This window comes from Passer domesticus, chromosome 2 (assembly GCF_036417665.1).
Source record: "Passer domesticus isolate bPasDom1 chromosome 2, bPasDom1.hap1, whole genome shotgun sequence".
Lineage (NCBI taxonomy): Eukaryota > Metazoa > Chordata > Aves > Passeriformes > Passeridae > Passer > Passer domesticus.
In genome coordinates this window covers 4,628,340-4,641,105 of record NC_087475.1, presented here as the reverse complement: position 1 = coordinate 4,641,105, position 12,766 = coordinate 4,628,340, and the positions used below count along the sequence as shown (strand labels likewise).

General features: G+C 49.2%; 1 protein-coding gene across 2 annotated transcripts in view; it reads right to left on the bottom strand.

Annotated features, from left to right (window-relative positions):
- The window catches only part of KCNJ6 (potassium inwardly rectifying channel subfamily J member 6), a 159,633-nt gene extending 157,001 nt beyond the window's left edge, over nt 1-2,632 (bottom strand). For both annotated transcript variants that reach the window (XM_064406473.1, XM_064406475.1), the window contains exon 1: nt 2,042-2,632. The gene's annotated coding sequence lies outside the window, so the exon portion shown is untranslated. The remainder of the gene's footprint in view (nt 1-2,041) is intronic.
- Nucleotides 2,633-12,766: the final 10,134 nt, after the last annotated feature.

Here is a 12,766-nt window from a genome sequence, read left to right as displayed (position 1 = left end):
TTACTGCCTATCAGCACTGAGGCAAGATCAAATAAATTTCCTTTGCTTAATGAAAAACGAACATCCTGACACAGTGAACAGCCCAAAAGTGACTAATCCATCTCTATCTCCCCCAGTGAATAGTATTAATTATGTTGTTTGCTTTCCTGGACTAATTTTTTCCTAGTCTGAGGTAATAACTGCATATGTAACTGCTAGAACGAGATAGGTATAGGCGAGCTGAGCCAATGATTTACAACCCATCAGAGCAAGAAATGTATCCTGGCTGTCGGTGCATTATCACTAACCCAACACTTCTTTCCTCCTCACTTTTTCTGTTTATTTAAACTGGTCCCCAGCTGTCTGAGGAGAAGAGGGCTCTGTCAGGAGGGGTTTTTGCAATGAGCTGACCACGACTGCCCGGCACAAACCCCACCTGTGCCCCTCAGCAGCGGGACGGCTCCCTGAGCTAAGAGTGCAGTTCCCTCCCAGTGCTATTTCTCCGCGAGTTTCCTGCAGGCGCAGCAGCCGAGGTTGGGCATTTCTCACAGTTTCTGCAGGGCTCCCTTCACGGGTGTTGTGTGTGTGAACGGACCTGCTGGGGGATGCAGTTACACCTTACAGAGAACGGCTGCAAAACAGCCCTAAAAAAACAACCCCGAGCGAGCTGCCTGGAAAATACCTCATTTTTTAAATGTCTGTGCTCCCTGCTCCTGCATTCGTTCGGCTCAGGAAAGTTTAGTGGCCCTGAGTGAGTCTTCCCCTGGCTCCTGGCGCCCAGCACGGAGCGGCTCGGGGGGGATTTTAACAGCGGGGACACCGGTGGGGGCTTCTCCCGGTATTCCCAGCGCAGAATTCCCGTTTCAAAGCCCCCGAGCCGCGCCGTCCCCGCGCATCCCGCGCTCCCCCGGGCGCTGTCCGCGGTGCTGGAGCGGGGCCGGACCGGTCGGGCAGCCCAAGGCAGAGCCCCGGGGCTGCGGAGAGGTCGAGGAGCAGGGGGGGAAAGGGAGGCATCCTGAGCATCCTAAGCAGCCATGAGGAGCAAGCCCCGAGGCAGCTTCCCGGAGAAGATGCTCCGGCCGCGGCGATGCGGGAGTCCCCGAAGCTGCGCTCCCCTCCCCACCGCGCTCCCCCGGCCCTTCGCCGCCCGCTTTCACCACGAGACCAAAGTTTTGTCCGCGGTATTTTCCTCCCCACCTTTAGCACCGGACCTGGCCGGGAAGGCACGGCGAGGGCCGGGGGCGAGTGGAAGACGGGGGGAGTTATCCCTTACTTATTTATTTATTTAGCTCTTTCCTCCCTCAGGTCGCCATGGTGATACCGAGCTGGCTCTCCCTCCGAACAAGAGGAGACGGGCACCCCTCCGTGAACACCCCCGTCCCCTGCGCCACCCGTGTCCCCCGGGGGAGGCTGTCCCCTCCCTGGCCGGCCCCTCATCCCGGCTCCGGCTGCTCTCATCCCGGCTCCGGCTGCTCTCATCCCGGCTCCGGCTGCCTCCCGCGCCGCCCCAGCGCATCCTCCCCGCGGAGAAGTGAGACGGGAGCGGCCAAACCAGCATGGTCCCCCCGCTCCTCGCCTCCTCCCCGCTCTGAAGTTCTTCCCGGCTCGGGGAAGGAGGGGGCGGCCGGGCGGGACGCGGTGCCCGCGGTGCCGAGCCCCGGAGCCGGGGGAGGCCGGCGCAGCCCCGCTCCCGTCGCGGCGGCGGCGCCGCTTTTGCCCGAGGGCGTAGGGATGGGGCTCCCACGCGGAGGCTCCCGCGACGGCAGCTGGAAGCGGGGACCCCGGGGCCGCCCCGCCGAGCCCCCCTCGGCCGCGGTTCCGCCGCCGCCACTTCGCCCCTCGCCCGGCGGGCAGCGGCCGCTCGCCCCCGGGTTACATAAGTATCGCTCCCCGCATCCCTCGGCACGGCCGCCGCGGCTGCTCGTGGGGCTGGATTTTTGGGGCAGCGGGGGGAGATGGAGAAACGCGGCGGCCAGGAGCCGTGAGGGCACAGGCGGCAAACCCGCGAGCCCCGACCCCACCGCCCTGGCGGCGTCCCCTCGGGCAGGGCAGCCCCGCTTACCTGGCGGCTGCTGTCACTCCATGCCGGCTCCCCGCGGGACGGGACGGGGCAGGGCGGCTCTGCGCGGCTCCGGCTGCGGCTCCGTGCGCGCGTCTGGGCGCCGCTGGCTGTCACACGGCCCCCAGGACGCTGTCGGGCGTCTCCATTCCCCACGCCCGCTCGCCCACCGGGGGGCAGCGGCACCGGCCGGCCGCGGGGCTCCGCCGGAGCGGGGGCTGCGAGCGGGGCGGGCGCGGGGGCTGCGCGGGCCCGGCGGGCGCGGAGCGGAGCGCGGAGCGCGGCGCGGGCGGCGGCAGCGCCCTCTGCGGGCGGCGCGGGGCGGCGGGGGCGGCGCGCTCCTTCCGCGGGGGCGGCCCCGCTCCGCCTGCGCCGCCCCCGCTGGAAGGGAGGGATGGGTGGATGGATGGATGGATGGATGGATGGATGGATGGATGGATGGATGGATGGATGGATGGATGGATGGATGGATGGATGGACGGACGGACGGACGGATGGGGGTGATGAGCTCCGCGCAGCGCGCGGACCCCGCGCCGTCCCTCCCGCCGGGATGCGGCCGCCTCGGGAGCGTCCCGCCTACCCCGGCGGCGCCCTCCCCGCGCAGGAATCCCGGAATCGTGGAAGGGGTTGGGTTGGAAGGGACCTTAAATATCAGTGAGTGCCGTCCCCCCGGCCGTGGGCAGGGACACATTCCGCTGGCCCCGTTTGCTCATAGCTGCATCCAGCCTGGCCTTGGGCGCTGCCAGGGATCCAGGGGCAGCCACAGCTGCTCTGGGCACCCTGTGCCAGGGCCTCGCTGCCCTCACATCACAGCAGAGAACCACAGGTGCATCCAGGGAACACCAGGGTTTGTGTCCCGCGGCTCTCTGGTGCATAACTAGGGCTGATCTCACACCACCAACAAATCCCCATCCCCTTTGGGGCACTTCCCAGCACCTTTCCCCCCCTTCTCACTGACGGAGCCTTTGGCATTGCTTTCCCACTTACAAGCTCTGCTGAAATTGGCCAACAGGTCCCACACTCCTGGTTGGAACAGCTGCCAGGCAAACAGGCAGGTGCACACCTCCAGACATCAACAGATACTTTACTTCAGCCTTCTTTGCTGAGAAAACCTGGTTGGAAAGTAGAGCCCAGAAGTCCTTTCCAGACATCATCATCCTTTCCAGACCACTCCACCTGCAGAAAAAGTGAAATACTTCACCTTTTGTGTCTGCACTGTGATAAATTACCCACATTCCAAATTTCTGCCCCTAGTCAGAGGGAAGCAGAATGGGATTGTGGATTTTCGTGAACGATAGCAATTTGCACTTTCAAAAGTCCTATCAGTTTCTCTGTCATTTTTTTGTCTTAGATTAACAGCAAGCCCAGCTCCACACGCCATCCGTGCTCTCTGACTATGGATCATCAGTAATCTAATTTTTTTCTCCTTCTGAGAAAAAAAGTAATACTTTAAGCGAGCACTGCTTTAGCTTCTCCTAAAAGTAAGGAGTAAAATCTCCTTATTTGCATTTCCTTTCTCACCTCACCCTTTTCTTCAAACCTTCCTACATTTCCTAATGTACTTTCTGGGAATAATTTCTTTTTTCTCTCTGAAATCTCATTTGAACTCATGCAATTGTGTGGTGGATGCATTATTATATCATGTTAGGTTAAAAAATGGCTGCATTCTTGTTCCTTCAGCTTTTCCCATAAAAGGGAACCTGGCTGAAAAGAGCAGCATGAGGCCTCTTTTTCCTGAGAGATTTGCACAACTCTTAATTTCTTCCTGCAAACTACTGTTCTTTAAATCTCTTCTCTTGTGCTAGGATCAAATCTCCTGGAACAGGAGCTGTTCTCCAAGCTAACATTGCTTTTCTAGAGCCTGCTTTACTTGTTACTCATTTTTCCTGCATTCGTTTGCCAAGAGAGCAGGAAAACTGGGCACATTCAAAATGGAGAAAGTGTTTATGTGAAACGTGGATATGTAGGATCTTATCCTTTCTGCCTTCACCATCCTGACACAATGTGATGGGTTCAAGGCCCTTTTAACTCTATTAATTTTTAAATATTTCAGGAGAAGCAGCATATGAATGGTTAGGTTGAGCTTGGAACCATAACAGCATCATTTAATTGCACAAACCCTTGTGCTTTCCAAATGGCAATTTTCTCTTGGGGCACAAAACCTGAAATGGCTCTGGAACAGGTGCACAAATAATTATTTTATACTTAGCCTGCTGTCCCCCTCTGATCTATTTGTCTCAGTTGCAGCTTACTCAGTGTCATCTCCCTGCAGAGCCTCTCAGGGTGAATTAATGCTCGTGCTAAGACACACTGAAAGGATCCCTGCTGCTTCCTGAAGGTCCCAGGCAAATGCCTGCCTGGTGAGCTGCTGAGATTTCCTCTCCCTTTCCATTCCAGTCAAAGGTCAAGGCAGAACCTGAACTGGCAGTGCCTAAATCTGCTGGTTCAGGGTGATTCCAGTTTAATGGGCTTTGACTCCGTTCCCTCCAGCTCCCTTTGGGCACACAGTCCCAGAAACAACTTCAATTCCCCAGACTCGTGCTGTGCCTGAGGGAAGAGTTTATGTCAGGAAGCAAAGTTGGTATTGATGCCTCAGGTTTGAGCTTTTCAATCTTTCAGATCTGTGCTGCTTTAGTGTGTGGGGCTGAGCTTCATATTAGGGATGGTGAGCTCTGTGCACAGAGCAGGGAGACAAAACAATTCCTGCTCCAGCTGGGCACCAAGCACAAATGATCCAAATCTCAGCCCAGGAGCACAAACCCCGTGGGCTGCAGAGAGAAAAACAAGCAGGATGGGACTGCAGGGGCTGCAGCTGGGATTGGACACTGAACTGCAATGTGCACATGGAGCAGAGCTGAGCCCAGGGAGAGACCCCGGCAGCGCTCGTGCATTTTGGGACCATTTGGGTTCATCTTGGGTGCAGCCCTGGCTGGGCTCTGGTGCTGCCCAAGGTGGATCCATGGAGGCCTTTTCATAAATCCCTGCTTTATTCTTTAGCTCTGCCCAGTCTCTGCTCTAGGGCAGCCTTCACAAGGCATCATTATCAGCTTGAGGATTTTGGAATTGGTTTTGGATGGTTAAGCAATGGGAAAAGCAGAGAAATGTCTTGATGGAAGGGAATGGGCACATCTTGCTTTAAATGCTTAACTCTGGCTTTTAAATTAGCAGTCTGCTCTACCCAGGCCATTGAGGAGAGGATCCCACAGAGGTCAGAGCACCTAAAAGAAACTTCAGTTCTGATGTGCCCTCTGGAGGGTTTTGCTCTCCCTCTGCTCCTGTTCATTCTCTGGGGGTTGTGCAGACAGATTTTATGGACACAAACTGCCTAAACCAGGCTCTGGCACGTCCTCATCCCCCTCCAGTTTTCATTTTGCCAAAACAACTGAGCATTTATACACAGAAAAATCTCTCACCACCACATCTCTAGGAGGCACCTTTGGGGATATTTGCCACTGGTATTTCAGTGAGCCCACGGGTCCCAGGACAAAATGAGAATGCTGGTCATATTCCCATGACCTTATCCTGCATTTTGTGCAGATTCATGTTGGAGTGATTTAATTCAAGATCGTTGAGGTTGGAAAAGAGCTCCAAAGTCATCAAATCCAGACTGTGACCCACCCCCACCTTCTCCCCAGCCCAGAGCTCTCACATCCAGGCATGGGGCACCTCCAGGGATGGGCACTCCAAACCTCCCTGGGACAATTAACCTAACAGAAAAAAACAGCATTTGGATTCATGTAATTGGGCCAGAGGCATTGGTTCTTCACTTCAAGTTCTGAAATGTTGACTTTTCTTGGTGTACATTCCTCCTTACCTCTGAAAGGGATAAGTAGTTAAAAAGTTGCAGCTACTACTACAACTAGTAAATAATAGTTGAAAAGTAGTGAAATCCAAAATGTCCCTGCAGAATTTTGGCCATAGAATACTGTTTGATATATAAACTCTGAGTTCAAATTATTTTAAAGCATCAGAGTTCTTATCCTGTCTCAAAGGATCCCTGTTTATCTGCAAGCCAAAAAAACTACATTCATTTTCCAAAACTACAGCATTACCTGGAGATATCAAAATAATTCATGAGCACATCAAAAATCATCTGTTTTTATGATTAAGATGTGCACTTTGACAGGCCTGGGGCTGCCTGATCCTCACCTGTGGCTCTTTAGGTGCCACCATAAACCAAAACCTCATGAAAAAAAAAAGCTGGACCCACTCTTGGAGGTCTTTTCCAACCTAAAGGGTTCTGTGATTCTGTGATCAGGCCCGGGGGTGTTTTGATCTGCAGAGGGAACAAATCATCTGGCAGCTTGGGAGAAGCCTTGCCTAGAGCCTCCTTTGCTCCTCCTCTTGTTATTACACTTTCCCTGCTTGGCCTAAAAAGTGTAAGTCTAGATATTGCTTCAGCCCATATGGCAACACTGAAAGCTTTTTTTTGGTATTATTTATTTCTGCACAGCAGCAAGGGGAGATGTGGTTGGAAATGTCTGCTTAAAGATCAGCTCAAACAGTTTTGGTTCACACAAGCAGATAATATTGTCAGAGGGTCAACATTTGCTAATCTGAGGGGAATTTTAAATCCTCAGGAGGTTTTTTGGTATGCTGGAGCTGGGGAAATTTTGCAGAGCAAGCCATTAGGAGCTGAAGGGAAGATAAGGAGAGACCAGTGGGTGGAAGCTGTCTGGTTTTGTTTTCTGGCAGGAAGAATACCAGAGGGAATTCTCTTTCCCAGCCTACCACCCCCATTTTTTCCCCCCTTATTTGCACATCGAGGCCTGATTTTTTTGGTGTCTTAACATTTCCATGGTGCAATCTGGCAAACCTGGTGCAGATGTTCTGAAAAGCTGCCTGATATTAAAGGTTGCTTTCCTCTGCAAAAGCTCCTCTTTCACTTGCTAACCTTCCCATTTCTGGATGTCAGGCTAGGGAATGGCTATAAATGCAGAGTTAGGTGTCACAGCTGCCAAAATTTATTATGGAGAGGTTGGCAATAACCTTCTCCCCTTTACCCTTTCTCTCTCCTGTTTTTTGCCAGTCTAAGTCTATCTTTTCTGATATTTTTGGAGAGAATCTAACACAGCAAAGCAACTTTCAAGCCTACAATCGAGTACTTTGGTAACAGGGGAACAAAACAAAACAAATAAGTCAACCTAAAGCTATTGATCTTCATGGGGCATTATAAAAGCTGCTTATGTAAAGCTGTTTTGCAAGCAGAGACTCAATGGCAAGCCTGGAATTTTGCTGCATGCAGGAGCAAAATCTCCCCATCTTTCTCCCAGTATCCCATTTAATGTGCAAAAACCTTCACAGGTAATGGAACTTTGTGTTTTCTCAATATTCCTCTTACTTTGCCATCTGCAGGGCAGGTACCAAACTTGTGAAGCTTTTCTGTTTTCTCACATTAATCAATTAATTTCTGTTTATTTTAATCCCCCTCTACTCCTCTTGTGAGCATTCATTTCAACTCTTTAAATCCCAAGTGGTTTCCTTCAGGTCTCCTCTTTGGCTGCCATTTCTTAAGCAATGGCGAAATTTCATTTTCAACAGGTAAATTTTTGTAATGTGGGCCAGGTGAAACATTGAATTTGTGCTCTTAATTTTATATATTACAAAGCAGACACAGCATCACAGAATACTTGGGGTTGGAAGGGACGTCTGGAGATTCAGTCAAAGCCCCAAAGAGCCCAGTCTAGTCTGCCACTGCTTCTCTGTCACTGCATCTGCTCTTTCCTCTCTGTTTCCTCTTCCTCCTAATTCCTATTTCAGCCTCCCATTTCCTGAAAATTCATTCACAAAACCTCTCAGCTCTGTTGTGCTGCTCTGAATGAGGAATACAGGCCCAGAAACAATATGCAGGGTGATGGGAGCATGTCTGCACTGGGCTCTACAGTTCCTTTTCTCCAGAAATATATGTGATTTCTGTTTGCCATAAACCTAATCTGGTTATTTATATTTTTTTTCTTGTTGTTTGGGTGTTGTGGGTTTGTTTGTTTGTTTTTTTAAGTTCCTGCTACAACTCCTGAACGATTACTCACTTCTCTGATGTTTAGAAATTCCCTTTGACATAGCACTTTTCTTATTTTTTTGATTTTTTTCCCTGTGGTGATTTTCCCACTAGTTTAAAATCATGATTACCTCATTTTCTCCCTCTTCTTCATCTGATCTGATATATTTACAGTGAACAACTTCACCCCCTCTTCACCTTTATTTTCCTAGAGTTCAACTGGACCAATCCTTGCTATTTTTCCCTTGTGCCATGAGCTCTCCATTATCCTGCTGGTCTTCCTCTGCTCAGCATCAGTTCAAATTCATCTTCCTGGTGCAGAAGGGAGCAGGATTGTGACAGTATCCCTGCAAAGGGCTCATCAGTGTCATGCCCAACAGAAACAATATTCCCCTTTCCCTACAGGAACATTCCCAGCTGATGAGATGTAGGATCACATTTTCTGCTTTGCAGTTGCACTGCACTCATGGCTCTGTTCTCCTCTGACTGAGGGAGAAAAAGTCAATTCCTTCTCTTCCCTTGTCAGTCCAATCATGCTCATAACTGAGGGCAGGAATTGCTGTTTAATTCCTGACTCTGCACTATTAAGGTCCATGCCATACCTATTGCTGGACTCCAGTTTTCAATGTCGTGCTTTGGGATAGTCCCAATTTCCTGTTACCTCAATTTGGGTAATGGACACATTTCAGAGCCACTCTGAAATATAAAATGGTTTTGGCCACATGCCCCCTTCCCTTTTAGCTGAGTTATTGTTTAAACTGGGGAAAGGAGAAAACTGACTGCAGAGGCAAAAGCTAAAAAATGTGAGAAGCCTCATTGCTCCAAATCCAAAGCAAAGTGTTGAAAATTGAAAGTGAGGTATTGAAAATCACAGAATCATAGACCAGTGTTGGACAATACCCTTTAACTGAACCAGAGATGGGGCAACTGAGAGGTGTTTTGAAAACTTTTATTCCATTTTCAGTCTCACGAGAAGGGTGAGACAATACAGATGTTATAATTCACACCGTCACAATCAGAAGCCAATTATTTCCTAATTACAATACACTGTAAGTGTTTCTTGGCCTATCAGCTTTAGCCACACCATGCTGTAGATGCCTTAAAGCCAATCATCTAAAATTACCCCTCGTGGGTTCCACTACAATGCATCCTTCACAGTTCTGTTTCTCCAAAGTATCCAGTCTTATTTGCAAGGTCATCCTTTGAAACTTGTTTCTAGTTCCATTCCTCTCCCAGCAATGTCTGTCCTATTCCATGCCATTTCTGAGTCAGCATTTCTTGTTTCATGGTTTGCACACAGATGCACCGTGTGAGCCTTCTGTCAGGCCCTGAGAGCTCTCCACAAATTCATTTCCCACAGATTGGGTTAAAGATCATCAAGTTCCAGGATGGGACAGGGCCACCTTCTACTGTGCCAGGCTGCTCAAAATAAAAATCCAGCCTGGCCTCGGGCACTGCCAGGGATCCAGGGGCAGCCACAGCTGCTCTGGCAATTCCATCCCAGCCCCTGCCCACCCTGCCAGGGAACAATTCCTCATTCCCAAGATCCCACCCAGCCCTGCCCTCTGGCAGTGGGAGCCATTCCCTGTGTGCTGTCCCTGCCTGCCCTGGGAATTGTCTCTCTCCAGGTTTCCTGGGGCTCCTGCAGGCCCTGCAAGGCCACCCTGAGCTCAGCCCAAAGCTTCTCCTGTGCAGGTGAACAATCCCAATTCTCTCAGCCTTTTCTCACAGGAGTTGGTGGCTCCTTCCTGCCGTAAAATCAGTGTGATTTTGTGCTCCTGGCTCAAATTCTGCAGTTGTTCCATGGCAGGACTGACTGGCTGTTCTGTGGATTTCTCCACATCTTCAATAACTTACTATTACCACCTCCAAATTGGTGTTAGAGAGGAATAGGTTGTACCTTGCAGGATGTCTCAGGTTATAAGCTGTGCCTGGGGGTGTGAGTTCAAATTTCCCTCTGTCAGAGCTGGGGCAGTTCTCTGCTGTTCATGGGGCAGTTTTTCCTTTGTCTCTCCCACAGCCAATCTTCCCTCCAGGAGATCTCTGCTGTCCATGGCCACTGAGTGTCCCTGCAGGGCTGATCAAATTCCAGCATCCCATGGGGAGATGCTCCGCCCAGGGCAGGAGCCAAGCATTCCTACCTGGATACAATCTGAGCCCGGAACAGCACAGCAGCCTTTGCCCACTGCATTCCCAGAGGAGCAGCTTTCTCCTGCCCTGCATTCCCAGAGGAAGAGCAGGCCCATCTCCAGCAGCCCTGGAGCTGCAGAGGAAAACTGCAGCCTTGTGCAGGATCCCTGCTCCAGCAGAAGCACAGCTGGCACTGCAGGAGGGCTGAGCCCCCATGGGATGGGACTGTGCCACCACCCTGACCCACAGGGGGACAGGGCATGCTCTGACTCTGGCAGTGTTTGTTTTTTGGGTTGGGTTTTTTTTTGTGCTATTGCATTCCTGTTTTTATTTTTCCTTATAAAGAACAGTTATTCCTACTCCCATATCTTTGCCTGAGAGCCCCTTAATTTCAAAGTTATAACAATTCAGAGGGAGGGGGGTTTACATTTTCCATTTCAAGGGAGGCTCCTGCCTTCCTTAGCAGACACCTGTCTTTTCAAACCAAGACACAGGAAAAGCTGTCTGAAAGGAAGGTTTGTGTTTGGCTGTGGGTAAGGAATGATGCTCAGCACCCTTAATTCTGCCTGGAAATGTGAATTCTTGCTTGGGGTTACTGCTGGCAGTGCTGTGAAGGGTATGGGAGCTGAAAGGGCAAACAGGCTTAGTGAACACCAGCAGTTATAAAAGCAAACAGGAGAACTCGCTCCTCCAAAGTGATGATTATAAATGGCTCAATTAAGTAAACAAAGAAGTAGTTAAAAAAACCCCAGCACTGACAGATATTAGATAATAAAATTAATTATAAACAGCAGCCAAAATGCAGCAAGTACAAACTAATCAAAATACTTAATTAGGCTTTGCAGTAGCTACTTTTCTCCCTACCACTGTTTATTACAATTTTATCTGGGGGTTGGTGTCTTTGGTAAGGCTCCAAAGAGTTATAATAACTGGTTTAAAAGCCTTATGCTCCTACAAAATAGTAATATTTTGAGACATTTTGAGACATGGTGCACTTCAGGCCGATTCAGCATAGCAAGGAAGAAGCCCCTTGCCCTAAATGGAGAGATCTGATGATGCTTCTGCCTGTTCTGTACCTCTTTTGGTGTTCAACAGGCTTCAGGTACTTATAAATGTGATAAATCTCAGCCTGACAGCTGCCCTTTGGGTCACTGCAGATGACTTCTCCGAGGAACACAGGTAATCTGATATCGTATTTAAGGAGTTAAAGATCTCTGTGAATAAAAGCAAATCTGAGCGCAGGAAACAAACTAAAGAAGCTGCTGGCAATTTAGTGGAAAGATCTTGTAGATTGTAATGGAGATATTTGTGTCCTCTGAGGTAGAAAGGAAGAAAAAAAGAGATGGAAGAAAGTTTTATTCTGTTGAATTCAGGCAGGTAAGAAACAGCTGCCCTGATTTTTTTTTGCTCCTTCCCTAGGTTCAGGGAAGGTAGGACATGGTGGTGACTCCACGACCTCCCTGCCAAGGCCTGAGCACTCTTTCCATGGGCAAATTCCTGCTGCTGTCCACCCTGAGGCTGCCCTGGCCCAGCCTGAGGCCGTTCCCTCTGCTCCTGTTCCTGTTCCCTGAGCCTGACCCTCACCAGTGAGAAAAGTGATGAAAGTCAATTAAGGGATGGCATTCAGGAGAAAGCTAAAACCAAATTGGAAGAGGATTCTGGTGAGAACAAGATATATTCATTTATTCAGATATAAATGACAGAGAAATGGGAAGAGCTAAATTCAGAGCTTGCACTTAAAAAAATAACCAAAAACCAACCAAACAATTCTCAGCTACAACTTAATGTGAAACTTCACAGATGTGAAGAAAACCAGAATTTTGGTTACCTGGAAGAGACTTCCAGTGGTTTCTTGTTCTAATCCATGTATGCCAAAGGATCTGTAGTCATTAGCATCACTGGAAGATCTGCCTTTGCCAGAAAGTGCTCAGGCAAAAAAAAAAAAAAAAAAAGAAAAAAAAAAAAGAAAAAAAAAAAAAAGCCAGACAGCTGAATTTCATCAAATTCACAGATCCAGTTCCATGGAGATGTCAGAACAAGCAAATGGATGAGTTAAAAATGATCACAGCACAAAATTTACATTTTTATTTTTGCTTGAGAAACAACAGAAAGCTGTGTACATCCTGCTTCTGGGAAGGCAGGAATTATAAAGCCAAAATAATAAATGCTGCATAAAAATAAAGCATTCACAGCCAGTTTGCTTTTGTACAGTGTCTACAGCCAAAATTCACTAGCCAATGCTGTGAGATTTACTTCCAACAGAGAAGGCCTCTTAAAATTCAGGAACTAATGGGATTTAATAAAACACAGTGTAACACACTCCTACTTTCATTTTCACAAATGAATATGAACCTCAGAAAACAACAAAAAGCATGTAAACACTCTCCATTCCACAAATAAAATCTGTCTAACTAAAACCACATTGCTAGGTTTGGGAAATTCCTATTTGGCTTGCTCAGGCATTTTCAGAGGAAGGAAGGATGCAGGAACATTTCCATGAGTTTTGATCATGCTGTGGGCAGTCAGTTAATAAATAATCCTGACTCTCTGTGAAAATGCAAACCACTCAAATGCACAATAATAATATACAGAGTGAGATC